Raw genomic sequence first — 24,200 nt, 5'->3', positions numbered from 1 at the left:
CATTTGCCTATCCTTTCAATAAACATTAAATTTACCCCAAAAAACTCACTGCTATCAATTTCAGATTTCAACCACCTTTATGTACCAAATATTACATGAGCCTCACTGTTTTTCACAAGCACTTGAAACTCTGGCACTTTGTTGCGAATGCTTCAGCAGTTTACCATTAGGATCTTAATACTCTCACCTATAGGAGGCATTTCTTTCGATCTAACAATGATATTTCTGGGTTTCCTAGAGCTATCGTTACCTGGATTGGATGGAGAGTCGTCTAATCTAAAAAACCACTGCGTGCAGGCCCCACACAGTCAGCTACCTTAGTAGCAGCCTTTGATGTGTAGATCATTTAGTCATACTTGATTGTTACTATACTTTACAGTCATTGCTTATAGAGCCTGCTTCTCATCAGATTATGCAATTGGTAGCACATTACCCAAATTTGGATGGGATCAGGGTTCGAGTCCAACTGTAGCACAAAATTTTAACTTGTCACATATAATATATTAATAATCACACCTGGTACTCAACAGAAGAATTTGTGACACTTTGATATTATAAGTGTCTGTTGGAGTGTTAATTAAAATAACTAATGCAGATTAAGACCAATACATAGTAGGCACGCAGCCTTATTTTTTCACTGTGAAAGTGTATTATATTGGCAAATTGACTGACAAGTTCCACAGCACAGCGACAGAGCACAATTACAGTTCATGGAAAAGGCAAATAACCAACTTACTACCTCTGGCCTATATTTCAAAAGTCCATAAGCATATAGTGATGTAACAGTAGACAAAAATCCAGTTTCAACTCTCATTTTGGCACATAGTTTTGATCAAACATAATGGTTCAGTGCAATATGCACTGCAAATATTTCATTTTTCCAAAGGTTGTACAGAATGTGCACATTGGCAGCAGACAAGTGACAAAAACTGATGTGATGTAGCAAATACCTCCAGTCTTCAACAGCGCTATGAAACTGTGATCAAACTACAGAAGGATGCAACACAACAATGAGGGCAATAGAATTAGTTTCAATAAAACAATCATTACAATATGTTAGGAAAAGGAAGAATTAAGGTAGCACACCACTAATGTAAGAAGTTTAAAGCCCAAGGAAGGTATTCTGATGAGGAAAAAGGATGGAAATAGAAGAGCAAGAACAGGTAGTCTGTGTACATAAGATTGTGAGCAGGATGACAACCAACAAGAAAATGGCCCACAATGAGTGATTAGTTAAAGTTGCCAAAGATGAAAGGTGTAAAAATCAGATATGGAAACTGCAGTATTTGGGTAGTGAACCAACCATACCAGTCTCCCAGCCATGCAAATGCTACATTGTTTTCAGTTACCTACTTTTTGAAGATTCTAGACAGTCTGAGAATATGAGTACAGTGGTCTAATTCTTCTTCAAGTTTGCAGTAAAAATGGGGGCAATGTGCTATGGTGTCCAAAACTGCAACCACAGTGTAGATTCACTTGCTTTTATACTTGTAACACAGGATAAAGAGACGGAAAGTGCACTGTGCTGGAAGTCTTAGCCATTTCATTTAAAACATTTGCAGTATGTTTTGAAAGAAGTTTACTGTAAACATTACAAGCCATTATACCACTACAACCGGTTAAAATAACAACAGGATAGACTCGCTGGCCAGCAGATACTTCCGAGAGAAGAAATTCCTAGTGCTGCGAACATTTAACACTTAAAATGAAAATATTAATCCTAACTATCAAAATTCTTATGCTAAATTTTCCTTCTTCATGGAGGAAAGAAGGACAGCTGGAGAAGACTGAAAAGGGAGAGGTCACTTAAAACTCATTCTGACCCCCGAAAAACTACATTACTCCATTTTTTGTGCAAATTTAACTAATTTTATAATTTTGTACATAGGTTTAGCAAAAACTGAGCATAGCTGAAAAATGTTACTTGAATGTACTACATTGCTATAAAATATTTCACACAACAAATTAATCAACATACTAAATAAATTACAAGTTGAATAGACTTTCTAAAAAATATTTAAAGGAAGGCAAGATTTACATGTTATTGTTTATGGCAACTACTGTACAACATCTATGATGTGTAATAAACGTAAGATTTTTATTGTTCCTCCTAAACTTTTAATAACGCACATATTACAAATGAGCTGTGCCTAAGTTGTCACATCTTTACTTGTGTTGGGGGATTGGCACATCCTCGTGGTGTGTGGGCTGGCCAAAGACAAGTGCCACTCTGGGGGGGTGGGAGGGGGGGGGGCAGGAGGAGACATACAAAGAGTCAGCTGAAATCTGATAGTCTGACCAATTGATATACTAAAGCTAATAGTTTAAAGCTCTGATACCGACAACCGAGAAGTGCAGTTGAACATGCAGTGGAAACAGTATGCGTGAAGGTTTTGGTGAACATTATGTCTGTTTCTCATCTTGTTAGATGATCTGTGTATTCTAATTGATGCAAGGGCCACTGCATGTAACTTGTGTTACGAGGTAGGTTGTCATTAATTAGGTGCATCAGTGTTTGTTGTAAATGCCTTCAGACAGTAGGTTTAATGCCTGTATGACCTTGTATTATGCTAGTTTGTAGGGGTCAGTGCATGCGGGCACACAAGGACTTGGATGTAAGCCTTTGTTAGTAGTGAAGCTGAGTGAGTTCACCTGATCTTCTATTGGTTCTTTTGTGAAATTGTTTGCTACTGTGCTGCAAGGGGCTGTTGAGAACTGTGCCTACAAGCTGAAATCTAGCACTGCCAATTCCCTTTAAGATTTTATTATCTGATGAATGTTGTAACTGTTAATATAGCTTATGTTTTAGATTGTTGGTTAATTCGGAAATAAATACTGGAAAATAGCAGACAGTGGTTTCATTATAGAAAGAACGAAGGGAACAATGGAAGTGTGAGAGAAAGAGTGGGACGCACTGGCAATGGACAATGATGGAATAGTGCTAAGAAAAGAGAGGAGCAGACAGTGCCGAGAGGAGGGGGAGGGAGGAAGAGAAAAAGAGACAGTTAGAGAGGGTGAGAGTCCATGATAATGAGAGGCAAAGTATATGACAAAATGAGAAAGAGAGAGTTAGTGACAGTGAGAGCAGGCACCAGCAGTAAGAAGAAAGGAAGGAATGAGATACCAGCAGTAAGAGAGAGCAAGAGGGAGAAAGTGACAGTGAGAGGTAACTGTTGTAGTAGGACCGAATGAAGGGCACTGTGGCTGTGACACAGGAGACAACGACAGAGAGACACAAAGAGATTATGGCAATTCGCATGGTGCTTACTGAAATGTTCCAAAATTAAGTGTTATTTAAAGACTCACCTCAGTCCCGTGGCTGGCTGTAGTAAAAGACCACAGGCTAGAGTGGAAGGGGGGGGGGGGGGGGGGGGAGAGTGAACTATTTAACATGCGCAGGGGCAGTGACTGTCATGATTTGTAGTGCGGCATAATAGAGATGTCCCATCATTAGATGAATAGTCTAGTAAGCAAAAGCAAATCAGCAGTGTTAAAGCTAGTGAAACTGCACAGTTAGAAATTATAGAGAGGGGATTTAGTGAGTCGGAAGTAGAAAACAGATGGCTGATGCAACACGAACAGACACATAGTATGTTCAGTTCTTAGAGGTAATACCACAATTACAAGGTGGCATAAAAGGAATGTGTATATCCAAATAACTACCAGTAACTGATGATGGTCAAATTAGGGAGGATATAAAATGCAGACTGGCAATGGCAAGAAAAGTGTTTCTGAAGAGGAGAAATTTGGTAACATTGAGTATAGATTTAAGTGTCAGGAAGTCTTTTCTGAAAGTATTTGTATGGGGTGTAGCCTTGTATGGGAGTGAAACACTGGCAATAAACAGTTTAGACAAGAAGAGAATAGAATCATTTGAAATGCAGTGCTACAGAAGAATGATGAAGATTGGATGGGTAGATCACATAACCAATGAGGAGGTACTAAGTAGAATCAGAACGAAGAGAAATTTGTGGTACAACCTAACTACACTCCTGGAAATGGAAAAAAGAACACATTGACACCGGTGTGTCAGACCCACCATACTTGCTCCGGACACTGCGAGAGGGCTGTACAAGCAATGATCACACGCACGGCACAGCGGACACAACAGGAACCGCGGTGTTGGCCGTCGAATGGCGCTAGCTGCGCAGCATTTGTGCACCGCCGCCGTCAGTGTCAGCCAGTTTGCCGTGGCATACGGAGCTCCATCGCAGTCTTTAACACTGGTAGCATGCCGCGACAGCGTGGACGTGAACCGTATGTGCAGTTGACGGACTTTGAGCGAGGGCGTATAGTGGGCATGCAGTAGGCCGGGTGGACGTACCGCCGAATTGCTCAACACGTGGGGCGTGAGGTCTCCACAGTACATCGATGTTGTCGCCAGTGGTCGGCGGAAGGTGCACGTGCCCGTCGACCTGGGACCGGACCGCAGCGACGCACGGATGCACGCCAAGACCGTAGGATCCTACGCAGTGTCGTAGGGGACCGCACCGCCACTTCCCACCAAATTAGGGACACTGTTGCTCCTGGGGTATCGGCGAGGACCATTCGCAACCGTCTCCATGAAGCTGGGCTACGGTCCCGCACACCGTTAGGCCGTCTTCCGCTCACGCCCCAACATCGTGCAGCCCGCCTCCAGTGGTGTCGCGACAGGCGTGAATGGAGGGACGAATGGAGACGTGTCGTCTTCAGCGATGAGAGTCGCTTCTGCCTTGGTGCCAATGATGGTCGTATGCGTGTTTGGCGCCGTGCAGGTGAGCGCCACAATCAGGACTGCATACGACCGAGGCACACAGGGCCGACACACGGCATCATGGTGTGGGGAGCGATCTCCTACACTGGCCGTACACCACTGGTGATCGTCGAGGGGACACTGAATAGTGCACGGTACATCCAAACCGTCATCGAACCCATCGTTCTACCATTCCTAGACCGGCAAGGGAACTTGCTGTTCCAACAGGACAATGCACGTCCGCATGTATCCCGTGCCACTCAACGTGCTCTAGAAGGTGTAAGTCAACTACCCTGGCCAGCAAGATCTCTGGATCTGTCCCCCATTGAGCATGTTTGGGACTGGATGAAGCGTCGTCTCACGCGGTCTGCACGTCCAGCACGAACGCTGGTCCAACTGAGGCGCCAGTTGGAAATGGCATGGCAAGCCGTTCCACAGGACTACATCCAGCATCTCTACGATCGTCTCCATGGGAGAATAGCAGCTTGCATTGCTGCGAAAGGTGGATATACACTGTACTAGTGCCGACATTGTGCATGCTCTGTTGCCTGTGTCAATGTGCCTGTGGTTCTGTCAGTGTGATCATGTGATGTATCTGACCCCAGGAATGTGTCAATAAAGTTTCCCCTTCCTGGGACAATGAATTCACGGTGTTCTTATTTCAATTTCCAGGAGTGTAGAAGAAGGGATTGGTTAATAGGACACTTTCTGAGGCATCAAGGGATCACCAGTTTTGTACTGGAGGGCGTGTGGGGGGTAAACATCGTAGAGTGAGACCAAGAGATCAATGTAGTAAGCAGATTCAGAAAGATGTAGGTTGCATTAGTTATTTGGAGATGAAGAGGCTTGCACAGGATAGAGTAGCATGAAGAGCTGCATCAAACCAGTCTTTGGACGGAAGAACAGAACAACAACAACAACATATCCATATACAATGTGCCACATGTAGGTGCAAGCACTGTAAAAAGTTCGTTAGCAGAATGGATGATAATGGTGATAGAGCAAAAGCAGAGCATCAGTGAATTATGAGCAGGACTTTGTAGAGAAGGAACAGAGGGCATTGCAAGAACTGATATGCAAAAGATACAGTAGGGAACAAGGAACAACAGAAGGTATTAGGAATGATGTAGACAGAATTTGAAAAAGCAAGAGTATTGTTTTTACCACATATGGAAGTAGATATTGCACAGCATCTATCAGAAGGATTTATCATTGCTGACAGGCAGAGAGCAGTATTTGATATTAACTTTCAAATAATTGAATAGAACCATATATCATATGCCAGTGATACAATATTTTGATGGAAGGTGGGATAAGCAACACACACTGCAGCATAGTCAGGAACAGTTAAAATGCTTTACACAGGTAGGAATGGCCATATTAGCTGTGATTGTGCACATAGAGTAGGGTAATAGTACAGGACAAACCAAACAGGATCATGGAAACAGTGTTGGCATTATGGGAAAGGAGGTCATTTTATTGGTAAGAGTGCAAGGCTAACCACAACCAGGAAAAAGAAGACTGACAGTGGGGGCATGGTGCTAGTAATAAAAAAATAAGGCAACCCCACGAACAGGAATTTGGGGGATAACAAATAGGGACACAAGTAGGTTACCATTCATTTGGATTTCAGTCAATGAAGAATCAATATGTGCACTGTTGAATTCATGGAGTGATGCCACGATCATTGATGAACAGTGGTGTAGGGACAGCCAAGTACATTGCAACTGGAAATATATTAGCCAAGAAAAGGAGAAATACACGCCCACCAATACAACAATGATAGGAATAATAGGACAGATTACTGCTAAGATTAGAATTGGCCAATACACACAAAAATATCCAGTTAAGATAGCGCAAGGCTTGGCTGTCCCACGTATATTGGGATCTGACTTCATTGCTTACATAAGGTTGAAATCAGATTGGACAGGAAAAAATGGATAATGTCATACAAGTCTGTGCTCATAATAGGAAACAGAACATGAAAATGGTAACAATTAAGTAGCACAGATTGATGACTCCACAAGGGATAATATTGATCCTTTAAACCACTTGAGGACGGAAGACAAAGAGAGGCTTAGACATATTTGCCAAAAGTTTGTGGATGTGTTGACTGCTGAATTAGGGATTACATTGTTGGTTGAGTACACTACAAAGGTAACAGATGATATTCCAGTGGACAAGCTACCATATCAGTTCATGTCACCAGGAATGAAGATCCTAAAAGAACTGGTTGATATGTTGAACAAAAACATGATACGCCATCAAAATCCCTGTATGCTCTACCTATTTTCATAGTGCTGAAATATCACGGTGAGCACAGGCCTGTAGTTAATTACAGAGAGTTGAGTAAGAAGGTAATTATACAATCAGTTACCTTGCCTGACCTGCAGTCTAGTTTTGAGTGGTTCAAGGGAGCCAAGAACTTTCTCACTCTCAATCCGAACAGTGTGTAATGGGTAAAAGTGCAGATATTTCTATTGGTGACTGAGGATGGTGTACTGAACAATGTTACAACAATATTTACATCATTTGCAGACTAATAATTATAGCTATTAAAAGTTACATGTTTTTAGGTTGGGTATTACCTCCAAACTCATGTGGCAAGAAAGCCATCAGTGCCGCTTATTTTCCCCATGAGAAGCAGGTCAGATGTTGAAGTGTGGACACTAAACAGTTAGTCTACACTGACATGCATAGTCCACTTAGTGGAGCAGTTACAACCATGCAGACAATATCAGATCGTAAATTGTGTGACGTGTTTGTGGGAAGATTGTTTGATACTGAGAGAAAACAAACAACACAATGGCGTGTGTATATATTAAGGTACAATGTATAAAAAAATCTGCAGTTACACCTGTTACACACCGTATAATTAGATATCCCTGCCAGAAAAATTGAAACCTATAACAATGTTTACCACCAACTGGAACATTTACAAGTTCAACGGATTTGCACTCAGCTTGTACACCAGGACTGCCGTGCTTACACAACTGATGCGTCAGATATTTTTAGATATTAAGTTTTGTATGACTACAATTATTTGGACGAGCTCATAACATGGAGAGAATATGGATGAATATTGTAACCATCTCTATAAAGTGTTTATGAGTCTCAGAAAGGTGGGACTCCCTCTTATCTCTGGAAAGATAAATATAGCTTGTTTGATCATACAGTCTTTTGGCCATGAGGTAGCACTGAAAGGAGTGACTACTAAGCCTAGCAAACTGCTGTCTAAAGTTGAATTACCTCCTTCGAATAATTTTAAAGCAGTAGCTCAAGTCATAGGAATGGCTAATTATTTTCGTAGGTTCAGTTCAGGATTTTCTCAAAAAAGCAGTCCCTCTCAGTGATTGACATAAAAAGAACAAAAGTTTAAATGGAGGAGAGGTGCAACAAGAGGCCTTTAGTGCCCTAAAACAAGTGCACAGTATTACCCTTTTTGTTAGCATTACCCAATTTTGATACACAATTTATACTACAGACATATGGCTCAATGCAGGGGGTGGGAGGAAATTTTGATACATGAGGTGGAGGGAGGAAGGCAACCTATAGCTTTTGTTTCAAGAGCACTTAGTGACCTGGAAAAGAAATATTCAGTATATGAAGTCTAATCATTAGCTGTTCTGTCTGGCTAAGAAAGGATCAAAGTATATCTGGAACTCTGGAACATACTCATTTATGGTTAGGGGAAAAAAACAGGTGTTGAGTCTTGGGAAGACCAAAAAAGATAAGGGTGCATAGCTAGATGGGCAGTGCAAATACTGGCATTTCAGTTTGATGTGGTTAACATTGAGGAGCATTATTGCTGATACGTTCAGTAGAATGTTTGAAGCCAACTGGGGGAAACAGATAAACTACCTACCACAACTATTAACATAATTCTTGTTGACATGCCGCCTTGTTATTTAAAGGTATCAATGATTACCAGAATAATGATAAGGAGCTCTGCGACATCAGGGAGAAACTTCAATAAGGAGTGAATGTTAGGTCGTATTTGATGAAGCAAAGTGTGGTGTGTTGTATTGAAATGTACAACAAGAAAACTAAATAGTTGTGCCGTAAGATCTGGTACTGTGCCTTTTTAATATTACCATGAATATCCAATAGGTGGACACCTGGAATTATTTAAAACTAGGAATAAAATATATGAGAAGTTTATATGGCATTAGATGGATGCCGACATTCACAACAGAATTACGTGTGTAAGACGTGCTGAAAGCAAACCAGCACAGAATACAGAGGTCGGGCTATTAGCATCTAACCTGACTGAAAGGATATTTGACAGGCTTTATGTCAACTTCGTGGGATAGTTACCAATTTCTAGGGAAGGGAACTGCTATATTCTCGTGTGTGTAGATGAATTTTCACATTTCATGTGGTTCTTCCCTACAAGGACTGCCACATCCAGTTCTACCATTTCCTCTCTTAAAAACATAGCAGGAATATGTAGGCCAACCAAACATAGTAATGGACAATGCCACCTGTTTCACATTGAAGGAGTTCAAGAACTTTCATACTGACTTTGATATCCGGCATAATACAACCCACACATATGATCCCAATCCATCTTATGACGAAGGAGTGAATTGGAATTTGTGCTCTGCTTTAATAAGCTACATAGCAGGGATCAACGGGTGACAGATTAATCACAATCCTAGCTAAAGTTGGCCTTTAATACAATAAAACATAAGAGTCACTGAGCCAACCCCCCCCCCCTTTCCCCACCCCTCACACACACACACAAAGTTGTTCCTCAGTTTTAAGATTACAACCCCACTGAGTAATTTGTGGTTCATAGATGACCTGTTGCTGGAGAGGACAACCACTCGGTAAATCATTACACAGTGGAGGTGAGCCAGAAATAATATAAGAAAACCCCATCAGATGGAAAAGCAGAGAGACAACAATTCGGCAGTCATACCCCGACCAGATTGGTGATTGTGTATATCCTGGGAGTAACTACTAAGGCAACTGATAACACTGTGAAGAAATTGTTACCAAGGAAGACTGAATCTTGGGAAATCATAAGAATTTTGATATCTATCATCCTGTTATTGTTCGACCAAAGGAGAAAGAAAACGATTAGAGCTCATCTCTACCATGTGAAGCCAGTGTCTACAGCCATAAATAGTTAACAATGGGGCAGTCACACCTTGCAGATGTGGGCCCCGACCTCCGTGTGTGTGTGTGTGTGTGTGTGTGTGTGTGTGTGTGTGTGTGTGTGTGTGAGGGGGGCGGGAGGGGGGAGTATGTGCTGTAAGTTGCCACATCTTTGCTTGTTTCAGGGTACGGGCACATTGTTGGGCGGTGCAGGATGACCAAACATGAGCACCATCTGATGGCAGTGGCAGGAGGAAGTGGACATGGAGTCAGTTGAAACGAGCTGTCAGAAAAACATATGACCAGCAGCAGTGAATGGTACAACATGTATGACATGATACAAGGTTGTTAAAAAGAGTACTGTAAGGAATTGGTTGACAGTGTGTGATGGTAGCATTTTATATAGCTGAAATCTGATGATGGTTTGGCTGACAGATATACTGATGCTAATGTTTTATAGCTCTGATACTGCACAACTGAGGAGTGCAGCTGGACGTGCAGTGGAAACTGTATATGTGAGGGTATTAGTAAACATTACTGCTGCTTATCGTAGTTCGTTGGGCTCTGTTAGCCAATCTGTGTATTCTAGTCAATGAAAGACCACCGCATATAATTTGTCTTGAGCACCAGGTTACCATATTAATGTGTGTCAGTGTTTGTTGTAATAAGTGTCTTCAAACAGTGGGTTTAATTTCTGTATGTTCTTGAATTATATTACTTTGTAGAGGTCAGCATGTGCTACAGCTGTGGTGACTGGGGGCAGCATTGCTGGCCTGCTTTATGTGTGAACACAAGCATTTGGATGTAGATAAGCTCACACCAAGCCTTTATTTGCAGTGAAGCCGAGTGATCTCACCATTCTTTTGTCAAACTGTTCATTACTGAGATGCAAGTGGCTACTGAGAATTGTGCCTAGAAGCTGAAATCTGGTACGCTTCTTCCCTTTAAGATTTTTTTTATTTGATTAATGTTGTAACTGTTAGTGTAGTTTAGCTTTTAGATTGTTGGTTAATTAATTGGTATCTGGTTTAGTGGCAGGAATTCAGCTTCCAACAGTTTAATGCTAACACTTAATGGGGAACACATTAATTTCACAGTTTTAAAATAAGGGTGCTAAAGGGGAAAGCGCCCAACACTACGAACAAAGGGAATTGTTATTAAATACTTGTGTGGTCAGATTTTAATATAGTTTCCCTTTCAGATGACCTTATTGTGATACCATTTGCATTACTTGTATCACCCTGGTTCTGTAGGCTTCCCTGGACTGTTACACTGTTTACAACTAAGGCATCCATTCACGTTCATTGCACTGTGGCTGTGGACCCAACTAACTTGAGAAGATTATTAGATTGATTCAAGTTATGTCTTCTGTACTTAAACACAAACAGCAGCAGTAATGATTTGATTCTTGGTTCAAAGGAATGTTTAATTTTTACCACATTCTGAATTTTTATTTAATTGCTCGGGTAGTTATTAATAGAGCTATACTTTTAATTTTAATTCCCTTGCATTTATTATGTTGCTGAGGTCAAGTTTAACAGCTGAGTCGTATTCTGTTGACAAGATACGTGGCTAAATCTGAAAATGTGTTTTCACTTGTACTTGACTTTAAGTAGATTTTTCTATCATCTGAACATATGTTCACAATTTGCTGCAGACACTGGCATTGTCTTAAATATCCTCTAAGCTTTTTCAATGTTAAAATATCGTCTCTTAACCCACACACTGAAAATAAACTACAAAATATGAAAAAGGGAAGCTGTGCCAATGCTATTCATCTGTTCTATCACCTGGATCTTGGAAGCAGTTCAGCTGTATCAAAAACCCTAGCATATTTGACACCAAAATAAGTTGGATATTCATAACTTACAGTTAAGGCATTTCTGACAAGTAAATAAAGTCTGATGAAATAGTGTGATATATATTTTCCATTTCACTAATTATTCTATTAGATAAACTGGTATGCAAAACTTAAGAATGAAAGTAATTTTCACGTGATGTGTCACTGCCAAGTAACGTAGCTTGATGAGCCATACATAGAAAGGACATTTGCAAAATAGTACAGAAGATAACTGAAATAAATACACAATGAGACTAACAGAAATTACATTTTTATTCAAAGACAAAAATTACACTGAAGTCACCACGATTTATGATGGGACATGATTCTTAATAGTGTGTGTGATCACCATGGGCAGCAATGCATGCTCTGCAACTTTCTCCCATGCTGGCCACAAAGTTGGTAAGAAGTTCTTGTGGTAGGCAATTTCATTCCTCCACAATTGCTGGACGGTCATTGGTGCAGGTGGACATGCTGCAATATGTCTCCCCAACACATCCCACACCCGCTCGATTGTTTTAAGTTGAGGGGAACAGGCAGGTCAGTGCATTCACTTAGTATCCCCTCCTTCCAAGAGCTCCTCCACCTTCACTGTTCAAAAGATGAACATGGAGAAGAAGTACTGTGCTCAAAAATTTGGAGGTCAGTATGCCCATGTAACATAGTATCCCCCTACAGCACAACACCTTGACAATCACAATGATCATGTCCAACAATGTTCCTGGGCTCATTATGTGTTCCCGCCTCTCGCCCTATGAGGCCACGTTCAGCATTGTCCAACATAATTGTTTTGGTGGCCCAAGTATTGTGGTGTGGTGAGGCACTATATTGCAAGAGTGTACTGACCTCCAAATCATCAGACATGGTATGCTCTCTGTTCAATGTTACTATGGCACTGTGCACCCTCCCCATGTGCAATTTTTTCAGGGGTGTATGCAGCCCTGACTTCATTTTTGTGGAGGACAATGCATCAAATTAAATATGTGGAGAAGCTCTTGAAACGTGAGGATACGAGGGTGGTTTGAAAAGTTCTTGGACTCACCACGAGAGGTCAGCACTAGCGCAATGAGTTATTCACGCGATATTCATTGGACTGTTGACTGTAAACACGTGCCACGTCAGTGTTCCTGGAAGAGAGCTGTGGTGGTGATGTAACTCTGTTGTTGTTCCCGCATAGTGATATGCGAAGACGGAAAAAATTAAGATTCCAGCAGTGATTAAGTACTTCATAAAGAAAGGTATGAAAGCAAAGGACATTCGTGCTGATTTCCAGAATACACTGGGGGACTCTGCTCCTTCATATTCAATTGTTGCCAACTGGACAAATGAATTTAAATTTGGCCGGGAGAGCTTAGATGATGATCCACACAGTGGTCAGCCAAGATGTGCCACTACTCCAGAAATACATGTAAAAGTGCACAAAATGGTCATGGAGGATCATCAATTGAAAGTGCGTGAAATTGATCACGCTTGCCAGATTTTATCTGAAAGGGTATATCACATTTTAAGTGAAGAATTAGAAATGAAGAAACTATTTGCAAGACGGGTGCTGCGACTCCTGACACTGGATCAAAAATGCATGAGAATGGACATATCAGAACAATGTTTGGCCTGTTTTAGGAGAAACGAACAAGATTTTTGTGCCGGTTTGTAACCACAGATTAATCTTGGGTGCACTACTAGACCCTAGAGGCAAAGCAGTGAAAAAATATGCTGATTCTCCGCACCAAAGAAAGCAAAGACAATTCCTTCGGCAGGAAAGGTCATGGCATCAGTCTTCTGGGATGTGAAGGGGATTCTGTTTGTAGATTATCTCCCCACTCGGTAAACAATTACTGGAAAATACTATGCCAACCTCCTGGACAATTTGCAACAAAAGATATGCAAAAAAAGGGCCAATTTTAGCAAGGAAGAAAGTCATTTTCCATCAAGACAATGAGTGCCCAAACACGTGGCATCGCCATGGCAAAATTACACGAACTAAGGAATGAATTGTTGCCATACCCACCTTATTCATCTGATATGGCTCCGTTGGACTTCCATCTCTTTGCAAAACTGAAAATTTTTCTTGGAGGACAAACACTCACTTCAGATGAAGAATTGATAGCCGGAGTTGACAACTATTTTGCAGGCCTGGAGAAAACTCATTTTCGAGATGGGATCAGGCACTGGAATGTCGTTGGACCAAGTGGTTTAATCTACAAGGAGATTACATTGAAATATTAAAGAAAGTTTAGGGATTTAAGAACTTTTTTTGTATTCCATTCCAAGAACTTTTCAAACCACCCTCGCATTTGGTGCGTGGTCTAGCTTGCTGGTTCCTTGGACTTAAATCGCATTAAGCATATTTGGGATGCTTTGGGGAGATGTATTGCAGTATTTCCATTTGTACCAACAACCACCCAGCAGTTGTCCACTGCACTGGTGGAGGAATGGAATGTGCTACCACATGAACTCCTTACCAACTTTGTTGGCAGCATGGGAGCACACTGCAGAGCATACTTCACCATCCATGGCGATCACATACCCTACAAAGAACCGTTTCCTGCCTTTTATAAAGGGCAGGGGACCATACATTGTGGTGATATCAGTGTAATTATTGTCTTAGAATAAAAGTGCCATTTCTGTTCAGCTCATTGTGTATGTCTTTCAATGGTCTTCTGTACTATTCTGTAGCAGTGTTTTCTACGTATGGTTCAAGCTTCATCAAGTCTATGTTACTTAGCAGTGACACATCATGCGAACGTTACTTTGGTCCTTAAGTTTTGCACACCAGTGTACTATGAAGAACTCTAGTTATACCATGGCAGATCAAAAGTCTCCCTCCATTCCTTAGATGGCAGATATTGGAAGCCTTTAGGCAAATAGCAATTTTTTTCTGCACCCCTTGCCAACCTCTGAGATGTTACAATACCATAGTGAAGTAGCAGCAAGAAGTCAACTGTGGAACATGAGCAAAATGTACAGGTGCTGGTGTGTGATCCATGTGTATTGTCACCTTATAAATCACATTATTTCATGGACATAGTGATACTGTGACAAGAGAGTGTGCTTAGAGTTGTGGACTAAGGGAAAGCTGCCTCCTCATTAGCAGAAGTTACGGACACAAGAGGCAGGACAACCCACATCTACATCTCGGTTACTTCTTAAACCATTTTTTTTTCCTACACAGTTTTTGAATCCCCTTTGTGCCTACACCCTTGTAAGTGGCCTCTCACACCACTCTTCCAGTAAAGTCCTGTGATGCAAAATGCAACTATCTTCAGTGGCTCTCAGAATGCTGCTAAATAAGATGCATAGTTCCATTTGTGAAATCACAATTGATTAAACATCACACAAGATATAAAAAAAAGTTGCACTGCTGATGATATAGCAAAATATTAGTCCTGGAAATGGAAGATTAGAGGTTTAATGTCCCATTGGTGACAAGGTCATTAAAGATGGAGCACAAGAACAGACAAGAAAAGTAGCAAATTCCTTGGCATACTACCACTGTCAAAAACATTGTTTCAGCATATTGAAGTGTTTATGCAATATTAGGCTATTCACATTACGTGGAACTACCTGTACATTTTCTGAGCTTTTTGGTCTCCTAATTATTGAAGAAAGGATAAATAATTGGACTGACTTTTGGGAGCACACATATACAAAGCATCATCCAATCATCCTGATTTATAATTGCTGTCTCTTCCCTAAAACAGTTTAAGCAACAGCAGTATGTTTCTATGGTTCTGACATTTAGCTCCTCTAAAAGCACCAACCTCCTATTGTCCCCATTGATACTTCTAGTTCAGAACTAGTATACAGACCCTATTTACAATCTGGATTTGCTGGGAATATAAAAGTTGCAGAACTCTGCTGGTCTTAGAACTTATATGAGGGTTTCATTAACCAGATAAAACTGTGATAAACAATCACTGTCTTATTGAGAACGGCTTGGTTACTAGTGTGAAAGTACTTCTGCTAGGGAAGTCATTTCGGTAACTGAGATTCTGAATAAAACTTAGAAGTCATCTTTATTTTCTGAGAAGCTTATTCTCCTCCTCATCCTCCGACCCTATATATCCACATTGGGAAATATAAGTTGGACAAGCAAGTCTCCCTGTCATTTTGGTCAACAGGTTGAATTCCTTTTAGCACGAGCACACGTCACTCAATCCAGTGCAAAACCCATAATCAGACACAACATGGCATTGGATACCAATTAGTGTAAACTGTCCATTACTGTGCACTCAGTTAAAGTATTGAGAACCAATATGGGTTAACAGTGGCCAACTTGCCTGAGAATATAAACTAAGAGTAGACTGGAGAAATCAGTGGATTTCAATTCATGGTCAAAAGAAGAAATGTAAAACACATCTGACCATTCAAGCCCCAGGAGTGAATCTGAAAAGAAAAATGTGGAACTCCCTCAACTGTGTCAGAACTGACCAGGAAATGACCAAAGCAACACTACATAAATGGCAATGACCGATGATGATGGAACTATGAAAGAAACAGCGGACCTCATTTAGCAAGACTGCACAAAAAGAAAATTCATGAGTACCTGGAAACACCTTGCAGACAAGACACTTACAGCAATCAACTGGTTCCTGTTTCATATTATCTATCTTGCATCAGTTTGTACTTGTAAAATACGAGGGTTGGAACTTTAATAGTGGCAACTATTTATTTACAGCTTGTACAAAATAGATAGGTGTTTCAAAGTTTTACTGACCGTCAGAGTAGTCACCAGCACTGTGTATAGCCCATTGCCAGTGATGTGGAAGTCGTAGGATACTCTTAGCAGTGCCAGTTGTGTTGACAGTTAGAGTGGCGTGGTCTATTGCCTGACGAATCTGTAGCAGTTCTGAAGTGAATGCCGTGAAGTGTTTCCTTCAGTTTATAAATCGAGTTGAATTCACAAGGGCTTAAGTCAGGGGAATGCAGTAGATGGTATAGCATTTAGCTGCCCCATCAGTCACACAAATCAATAACAGCTTGTAAAATATGTGCTTGGGCATTGTCATGCAACATGATGGTCAGGTTCTGCACAAAGTGTCATCACTTCTGTCTCTATACTGTTCATTTTTGGAACATAACCGACAACCAGCTTAGAGACAGAAGTAATGACACTTTCTGCAGGACCTGACCATCAATTTGCAGGACAATGCTCAAGCACGTACAGTGCAAGCTGTTACTGATTTGTTTGACTGATGGGGCTGCTAAGTGCTATACAATCTACTGCACTCCCCTGACTTAAGCCCTTGGGAGTTCAACTCGCCCAAGATACCAAACGTAACTGTCACCATGAATGATCACACGCTGCTGGTATAGCTCTTTTACAAAAAAAGTGACTGTGTGTCAGTAGACCTGCAGAAGTTCCATATACTGAATGTAAGAAAAACAGCATTGGTCTGATGTCTGCTATGGATGTAGAGAAAATGATTTGCTTAACGGTCTATAGAAAATGATAACAAAATTCCAAAAGATCTGACACCTGTAGAAGCTTTGGCCACATCATTACATTGCATAAAATTCTGCAAAACATCCTGCATTGCTATCCATACAAAATTAATCATGTTCAGAAGCTGCTTCCTGCTAACCTGCTAGCAAGACAAACATTCCCTCTGGAATTTCTTGCTCACATGAAAGTTGACAAAGAATGACCACAGAATATTCTGTAGAAAGACAAAGCCTATTTCCACCTCCAAGGACATGTCAAAATGCAGAATAAGAACAATGGAAAATCAATATGCACATCAATGGGTACCACTTCATTCTGCAAAGGTGACTGTGGTGTAAGTTTGCCTCAAATACCTTAACCAACTTTATACTTATGAACAACTACTTTACCTTTTTGAGGGGCAGACATTCAAAAGATCAGGGGCATGGCCACGAGAACCAGGATGGCTTCTTCGTCTGCCACCCTTTTCACGGACCACTTGGAGGGGACTTTCCTGGGACTCATTAGCCTTGAACCCTGGTTTGGTTTAAATACACTGACAACTTCTTTGCCATAAGGATTCCTCTTCTCAACTAAATTTCAATGGTCCTTTTCTGAATCCCAAACCACTTTCCTTGAGGTTGAGCTCATCCACACTAAGGGTCAGCTACACACTTCTGTTGACAAAACAGTACTTACATTTCGGTAGTTGCCATCCTTTTCATCCCGAATTTTTCCTCCCACACAGCCTTGGAATTCAAGGCAAACATGTCTCTTCAGGATCAGACTCTTTACAGCAATACACCACTATTCACACCTCAACCTTCACTGGATGTTGTTAACCCACCAGCCTAAAACCAAAGCATATTGTCTGGGTCATCACGTACAATACTCACTGATCCCTTTAAAGAAAAAGCTCTGGAGTACACCTCCTGTCAGTCAATACTATCCTGATCTTGAATGTATCAATCAGCTACTTTGACAAGGCTGGACTCCCTAACATCTTGTCCTGAAACGAGGTGCATTCTGTCTCACAACACTTAGAATACCTTTTCGCTGACCCCCCCTCCTCCTCAATATCCTAGTCACGCCCTATGCTTCTTCTGCATCCATTTTCCTACTCTATGGCTCCTGCGCCATTGCCCGCTCCCACTGTGCCCTATGTTCCCTCCTACCACCATCTATTACGGCCCTGTAACTGACAAAACAATCTATCAACGGGGGACCCAACTGTAAAAAGGTGTGTTCTGTGTACGAACTGTTACTTAAACACTGTTTGGACTTCTACACTGGTATGACTAGCACCAAGTTATCAGTCAGCTAGAACGGGCACAGACATAGCGTGTATACTGATAACACAAAATGTCCTGTTGCAGAGCATGCTCTATAGCACGACAGGCATGACCTCGGTGCCTCTTTCATCACCACACATACTACCATCTGTACCATCTGGTTCACCCGTAACCCCCCCCCCCATACCAGTTTCTCAGAACTATGCAGGTGGGAATGGGAGTTACAACATATCCTTAGTTCTCACCACCCATCTGGCCTTAATTTACATTAATTTCCTTTGTCTCAGCATTTATTGTAATTAACTATTTCTTTCTTCACACTCTTTTCATTTTCTCTATCTTTTATTTTCTGAACTCTCCATTCCCCCACCTGCTCACCTCATGTCAATCGCATATAATGTACTTGGCTTTCCGCTCTTATTAATTTTTGCACAATGTTTTGTCAGTAATCTCTGTCGTGCTTATTACCCTATCTTCCACAATTGACCTCTCAGGTTTTCAAATCTCATCCAGTGCAATCCCTAACAATCAGTCTTTCCTTCTCATCCTGTCCAGTAAGTCTCTCCTGAGCAGGAGTTCTGGGCAACTTTTTCAAGACTCGCCACACTTCCTAAAGCTCGCCAGTATTTTTCCTTCATCCCTCTTCTGTCCCTTTCAACCATACTGCCACAAGAAGTCACCTGACTATAAAAGCTCGCACATATCCTCAACTCTTCATGTGTTGCATATCTCTTAATACAGAGTGTATCATAATTAACTACGTAAACACATACAGGTGACAGTACACGATACTAGAAGCACAAAAGTCTCAGTAAACACAGGGTCAAATATGCATACCATAAGAGCTATGAGCAATTTTTCATCTACGATACTTTTATTTATTTATTTATTTGCCTGTAGACAACTGTTGTGTTGTATAGGCATTGTCAGATGTTTATACAAATGATTATACATAAGGTCAGTAGTTTCATAGTTTTACAGATTGTGGTACAAATGATTACACAAACGTTAACATATGGTATATGATTATACAAAAGGTCCGTATGGTTGTATGACATAAATTACAGTTTCTTTGATCACAATCACATTTATAATAATAGAGAATCATATTTTTTCATTATGTAGGAATTCACTTATGCTATAGAATGCTTTCTCTTTCAACCATGTCTCCACCACCATTTTAAATCTATTCTCATGCAATTCCCTCATTCCACGTGATGTATTGTTGTAAAATGTTTTGCCAGCATGTAAAAAATTATTTTGGATTTAACTCAAATGTGTCCAAGGACTGTCTAATAAGTTCCTATTTCTGGTTTCATATGAGTGCACATCTGACCTGCTTTCATACATGTGGGCATTCTCTGTGGCATGCATAAGTGCTTTAAGTATGTACAGACTGGGAACTGTAAGAATTTTGTGCTCAATGAAGCACTGTCAGGAAGAAGTTAAATTGCTCACATCAAAAATACATCTAATGGCTTTCTTCTGCCAGAGGAAAACATCTTTTGCCCAGCAGAGTTTCCCCAAAGAAGTATTCCATAATGCAGATGAGTATGAAAATAGGCATGGTATGCCATAAGTATGCACTCCTTACTGACACAATCCTTCAGTTTCCAGAGGAGATATAGAACTCTTGCCAACTTACTGCGCAGCTTTTCTGTGTGGGTATTCCAGCACAATTTGGTAACAAGATAAATGCCTAGCAATTTTACTGAATGTCTGAGTTCATTAGGTCCATTATTAATACCTCTAAGGGAAAAAGAGGATGTGTTCAGTTTTATTTTTTATTTAATGACAGCCTATTTTCATGGAACCAGTGAACTGCCTTTTCCATCATGGATTTGTTCGTTCGTTTGACAACATTCACATCATTATGTGACATGATAAAAGTTGTGTTGTCCGCATACATTACAGATTTATATGGTAATGTGTTGGGCAGGTCATTCACATACACAATGAATAAGAAGGGTCCCAGTACAGATCCTTGTGGGACTCCATATTTTACCTTGAGAAGGCCAGATTTGTTATTTGAATTTATATAGATCATTTAGTTCCTGTTTGTCAAATATGATTTCAGCAGTAATAGTTCTGTTTCAGTTATTCCATATTTGTCTAGTTTCTTAATTAAAATGCTATGTGAGACAGTGTCAAATGCCTTGGTTAAATCAACTAAAGTTGTATATTGATAAGACAACTTCCTGAAATGCTTTTATTGTTGATAGCCCAGTTCGGAATCCATACTGAGCCTTATTGAGAAGGTTGTGACACTCCAAAAAGTCGTTTAATTGGTCTTTCATTAATTTTTCAATAATTTTAGATAATATTGGTACTATTGCTATGTGTCTGTGGTTTTTGTGTGAATTTCTGTCTTTCTTTTTGTATGTGGACAATACAATTGTCAGTTTAAGGTAGCCTGGAAATGTTCCCTCTGTAAACATCCTATTGATTAAGTAAGACAGTGGAATGCATATAGTGTCTATTATTTTCTTTATGGTAAAATTAGAAAAACCATGGATGTCCTCAGTTCTGGAGTTGCTTAGTGATCTGACTACATCCAGTACATCCTTATAAATGGTACTCCATTCAAATTTTGGCAAGTCTCCTGTCAACTCTGTTTCCTGCAATTTGGGAAGTCTGTCCTCACTATCATTTACTTACTTTCATTTGTCATAGCTAATTCTCCAGACTTTATGAAACTATTATTTAGTTCAACTGCACTTGGAGCAGAAATGATTTCTTTTTTAAATTGGCATATGCGTGTCTATACTCATTATTCAAGCAAGATTTATCATAGAAAATTCTTAACAGAATCCTTAAGTTATTTAAGTAAGGTGTATACCAGTCAGTTACTTTTCTTTTCTGTTTTCTCCTTGCATTTAGTCTATTGTGTTTAATGATGAAGAGGCAATATTCATTAAAGATAGTGGTAATAGTGTCTAAGAAATAATTAAAAGCAACGCTTAATGACTCATTTTCCATGACAGCATTACACCAGTCCAAGATCATAAGTCTTTGTATGAGATTTGTTATATTTGATGGGTTTAACTGCCTCACTGTCCTGGTTTCTATTGGTTGAGCCTGTTTTTTTTTTTAATGCCATTAATTTTAGGAAAATTCCATCATGGCCAGAGAGCATTGGTTTAACAACATTTAAGATTACATCATCTTTGCAAATGTTTGATATGACATTATCTAGGGAGGCATTCTGCCTGGTAGGCTCATAGTTAAGGCAAACATAACTGTATGACTTGAGGGTATCTAGCAGCAATCTCTTCTACTGGAAGCTCTTTGCTTTCCACATTTTGGGAAGTAGTAGTATGGACCAAAACAAGAAAAAATGTCCAGTCAACATTTGCTCTAAAATGCATACCTCAAAAGTTATGAGCAATTGTTTATTAGAAGAATTGTGTTTCCACGTAGCAAAGATGAGCACATGCTCATAACTCTTAAAGTATGCATTTTAGATCACGTGTTTACTGGATTTTTCTTCTTTTTTGGTCCACACTATCATTTCCCAAAATATGGAAAGCAGAGAGCTTGCTTGCAGTAGAAGAGGTTTGCTTCACAGTATCGAAGATGAAAAATTGCTCTTAGCTCTTAAGGTATACATTTTCAACCCTATGTTTACAGAGACTTTTTTGCTTCTAGTATCATGGCATTTCAACTGTATGCATTTACGCCATTAATTATGATACACCTTGTATAACAGCAGCAAAATAATTTTGAATAGCATATCACACACCCATTCACTACTACATTAGTTATGAACTATAGTTGTGGGGCTACTCAGAAGAATGAGTGTGTATTCCTCCAGAAAAAATATTATGGTATCAAGTAAGAAAATGAATCCCTGGAGACCTATCTTCATCCAGCAAGAAATAATTACAATATTCAGTGAACATGCCTTCAACAACCTTTGTTATGGGAAGGAAAATCATGAAACGTTTAGAATCAAGAATGAATGTCACAACTACAACATTTGGAAACATGACAACATACGCATCCTGTGCTATTAATTATGTAAAACATGTGACAGCTTTTCTCTGGTAGCACTGAACATGTTTAATTTGTTACCTTCTGAAGTACTATCCTCACCACTGAAAAAGTTCAGAACCAAACTCCTAATACTCCAAGATTGTGACCTCTGTATTTAGTTTAATATTTTTACACTGTTACTGCAAAATGGAGGTGTGGAATTGACAAAATATAAGGCCACTCAAAAAGTGCTGTTTCATTATGAGTAATGATTTTTTTCGTAATTTAAGTTGATGCCAGTTTCAGAAAAGTAATAGCCTACATTAAATTCCTTTCTTATAAATTTTTACACTAACTTATATATTCTATTAATGTGTTTCTATTTTATTGTATGTATATTCCTAATAGTATTTCTGTTCCCTAAATTTGATGCAATCACTCCGATAATGATTAAGATGTAGTATGTGTTAGTAAATAATGAAAATCACCTGCTTGGCACTGTGTGCATATTTTTTTCTTTGATCACAATACCAACCGAAAGTGACAGCAATCTCATGCACCAACTGTACGGGTTATATTTCTGTTTCGATTCATTTCTTTCTGTTTTAACACTTTCGGCTCATGGACCCATTTTTCTTCGGCATTCGTTTTCGACGTAAATGAAAATGCAAATGGAAAACTTCACATTTTTAGACACACGAAATTTTTGTAACACTCACATACCACCCAATTCTTAATATAAACAGTATAATTCCAATTGTAACAACTGTATCTCCTTAACAAGTTTTGAATAACTATTTGATTTCTTAGACATATATTCATGTGTTTCAGTAACAAAACTATATTAAGAGCTTCTTGTCACGTTCTTGTTTGTTCTATGATCAATAATGTAACAAAACGTTCACGGAACTCGGTACAGAAACAAGAGTACATATTTACTATTTAATACAAATGCACGAGTACAACATTGTGGGGGTTAACGCACGTATTAGCACACACGGGATTAAGATACAATTTGTAATAACATATCCATCACAAAATGCTGCTTCCACAATTAGTGCTTCTGGAAATTGGTGCACCTGCCTTCGAACTAAAGTTGTGTTCGGGTTACTGTTTGTTGCTTTTTATTCCAAACGTGTTTTCTTCAAAGTAGGAAGGGCTTCAATTGTCACTGACGGCCTACGTTTAAATTGACTCTAAATTTTATATGCAAAGCTCAAAATCATGCACCGGTACATATTTCCTGGTTCTTCCTAATGCGTAATTCTTTCTTACCCTTTAAAGCCTCTGCGATATATATGGGCGCTGATGTAAACTGTCATGACTTCATGTTTTCAAGAAATGCTGGGGCGTTACACTGACAGAACATTTTTTTTTCAAACTACGCGAGACAGAACTCTTCGAAGCACCGGCATATTAAAGACTTGGCAACGAAAAAAAAAGCAATTAGTAGCCAGACACGGACTCATGGTGTATGTATATAAAAAGGGGCCCGTGTAAATTTTGCCCTTATCTTATCTCAACATTATAAATGTGTAAACCGTAATTGTTCTTGAGGTAGGAATGTGCCTTCGAGGATTTTTTTCAAACGTAATGGGTTGTTACAGCCATACTCGTGAAAAGTTGTAACTTTTCTCGTCGTGGGTCAGATGGACGGGTAACTATTGTGATATGACAATGGAAATAACAGTATGTTTTATTTCTGTTATGATACTTTGAAACAGTACTAACAAACTTTGTGTTTTTATGAAATCAACGATATTTCACTTTTTGTCTTTATTTTGGCCTTGCATAAATGTCTAAACTGGGAATATGCTATCGAAAAAAATTCGT

General features: G+C 39.8%; 1 protein-coding gene across 2 annotated transcripts in view; it reads right to left on the bottom strand.

The window, feature by feature from the left end:
• The window catches only part of LOC126473628 (zinc finger protein OZF-like), a 58,560-nt gene extending 34,777 nt beyond the window's left edge, over positions 1-23,783 (bottom strand). Inside the window, exon 1 of one of the 2 annotated variants that reach the window (XM_050100803.1) lies at positions 23,643-23,783. The gene's annotated coding sequence lies outside the window, so the exon portion shown is untranslated. Of the gene's footprint in view, positions 1-22,466; positions 22,515-23,642 lie in introns of those variants that run through there. The other variant, XM_050100804.1, reaches the window with a different exon arrangement.
• Between the last annotated feature and the right edge of the window lie 417 nt (positions 23,784-24,200).

Source organism: Schistocerca serialis, chromosome 4, assembly GCF_023864345.2.
Source record: "Schistocerca serialis cubense isolate TAMUIC-IGC-003099 chromosome 4, iqSchSeri2.2, whole genome shotgun sequence".
NCBI classification, from domain to species: domain Eukaryota; kingdom Metazoa; phylum Arthropoda; class Insecta; order Orthoptera; family Acrididae; genus Schistocerca; species Schistocerca serialis.
The sequence above is the reverse complement of the archived record's forward strand: the minus strand, read 5'-3'. Positions and strand labels throughout refer to the sequence as shown.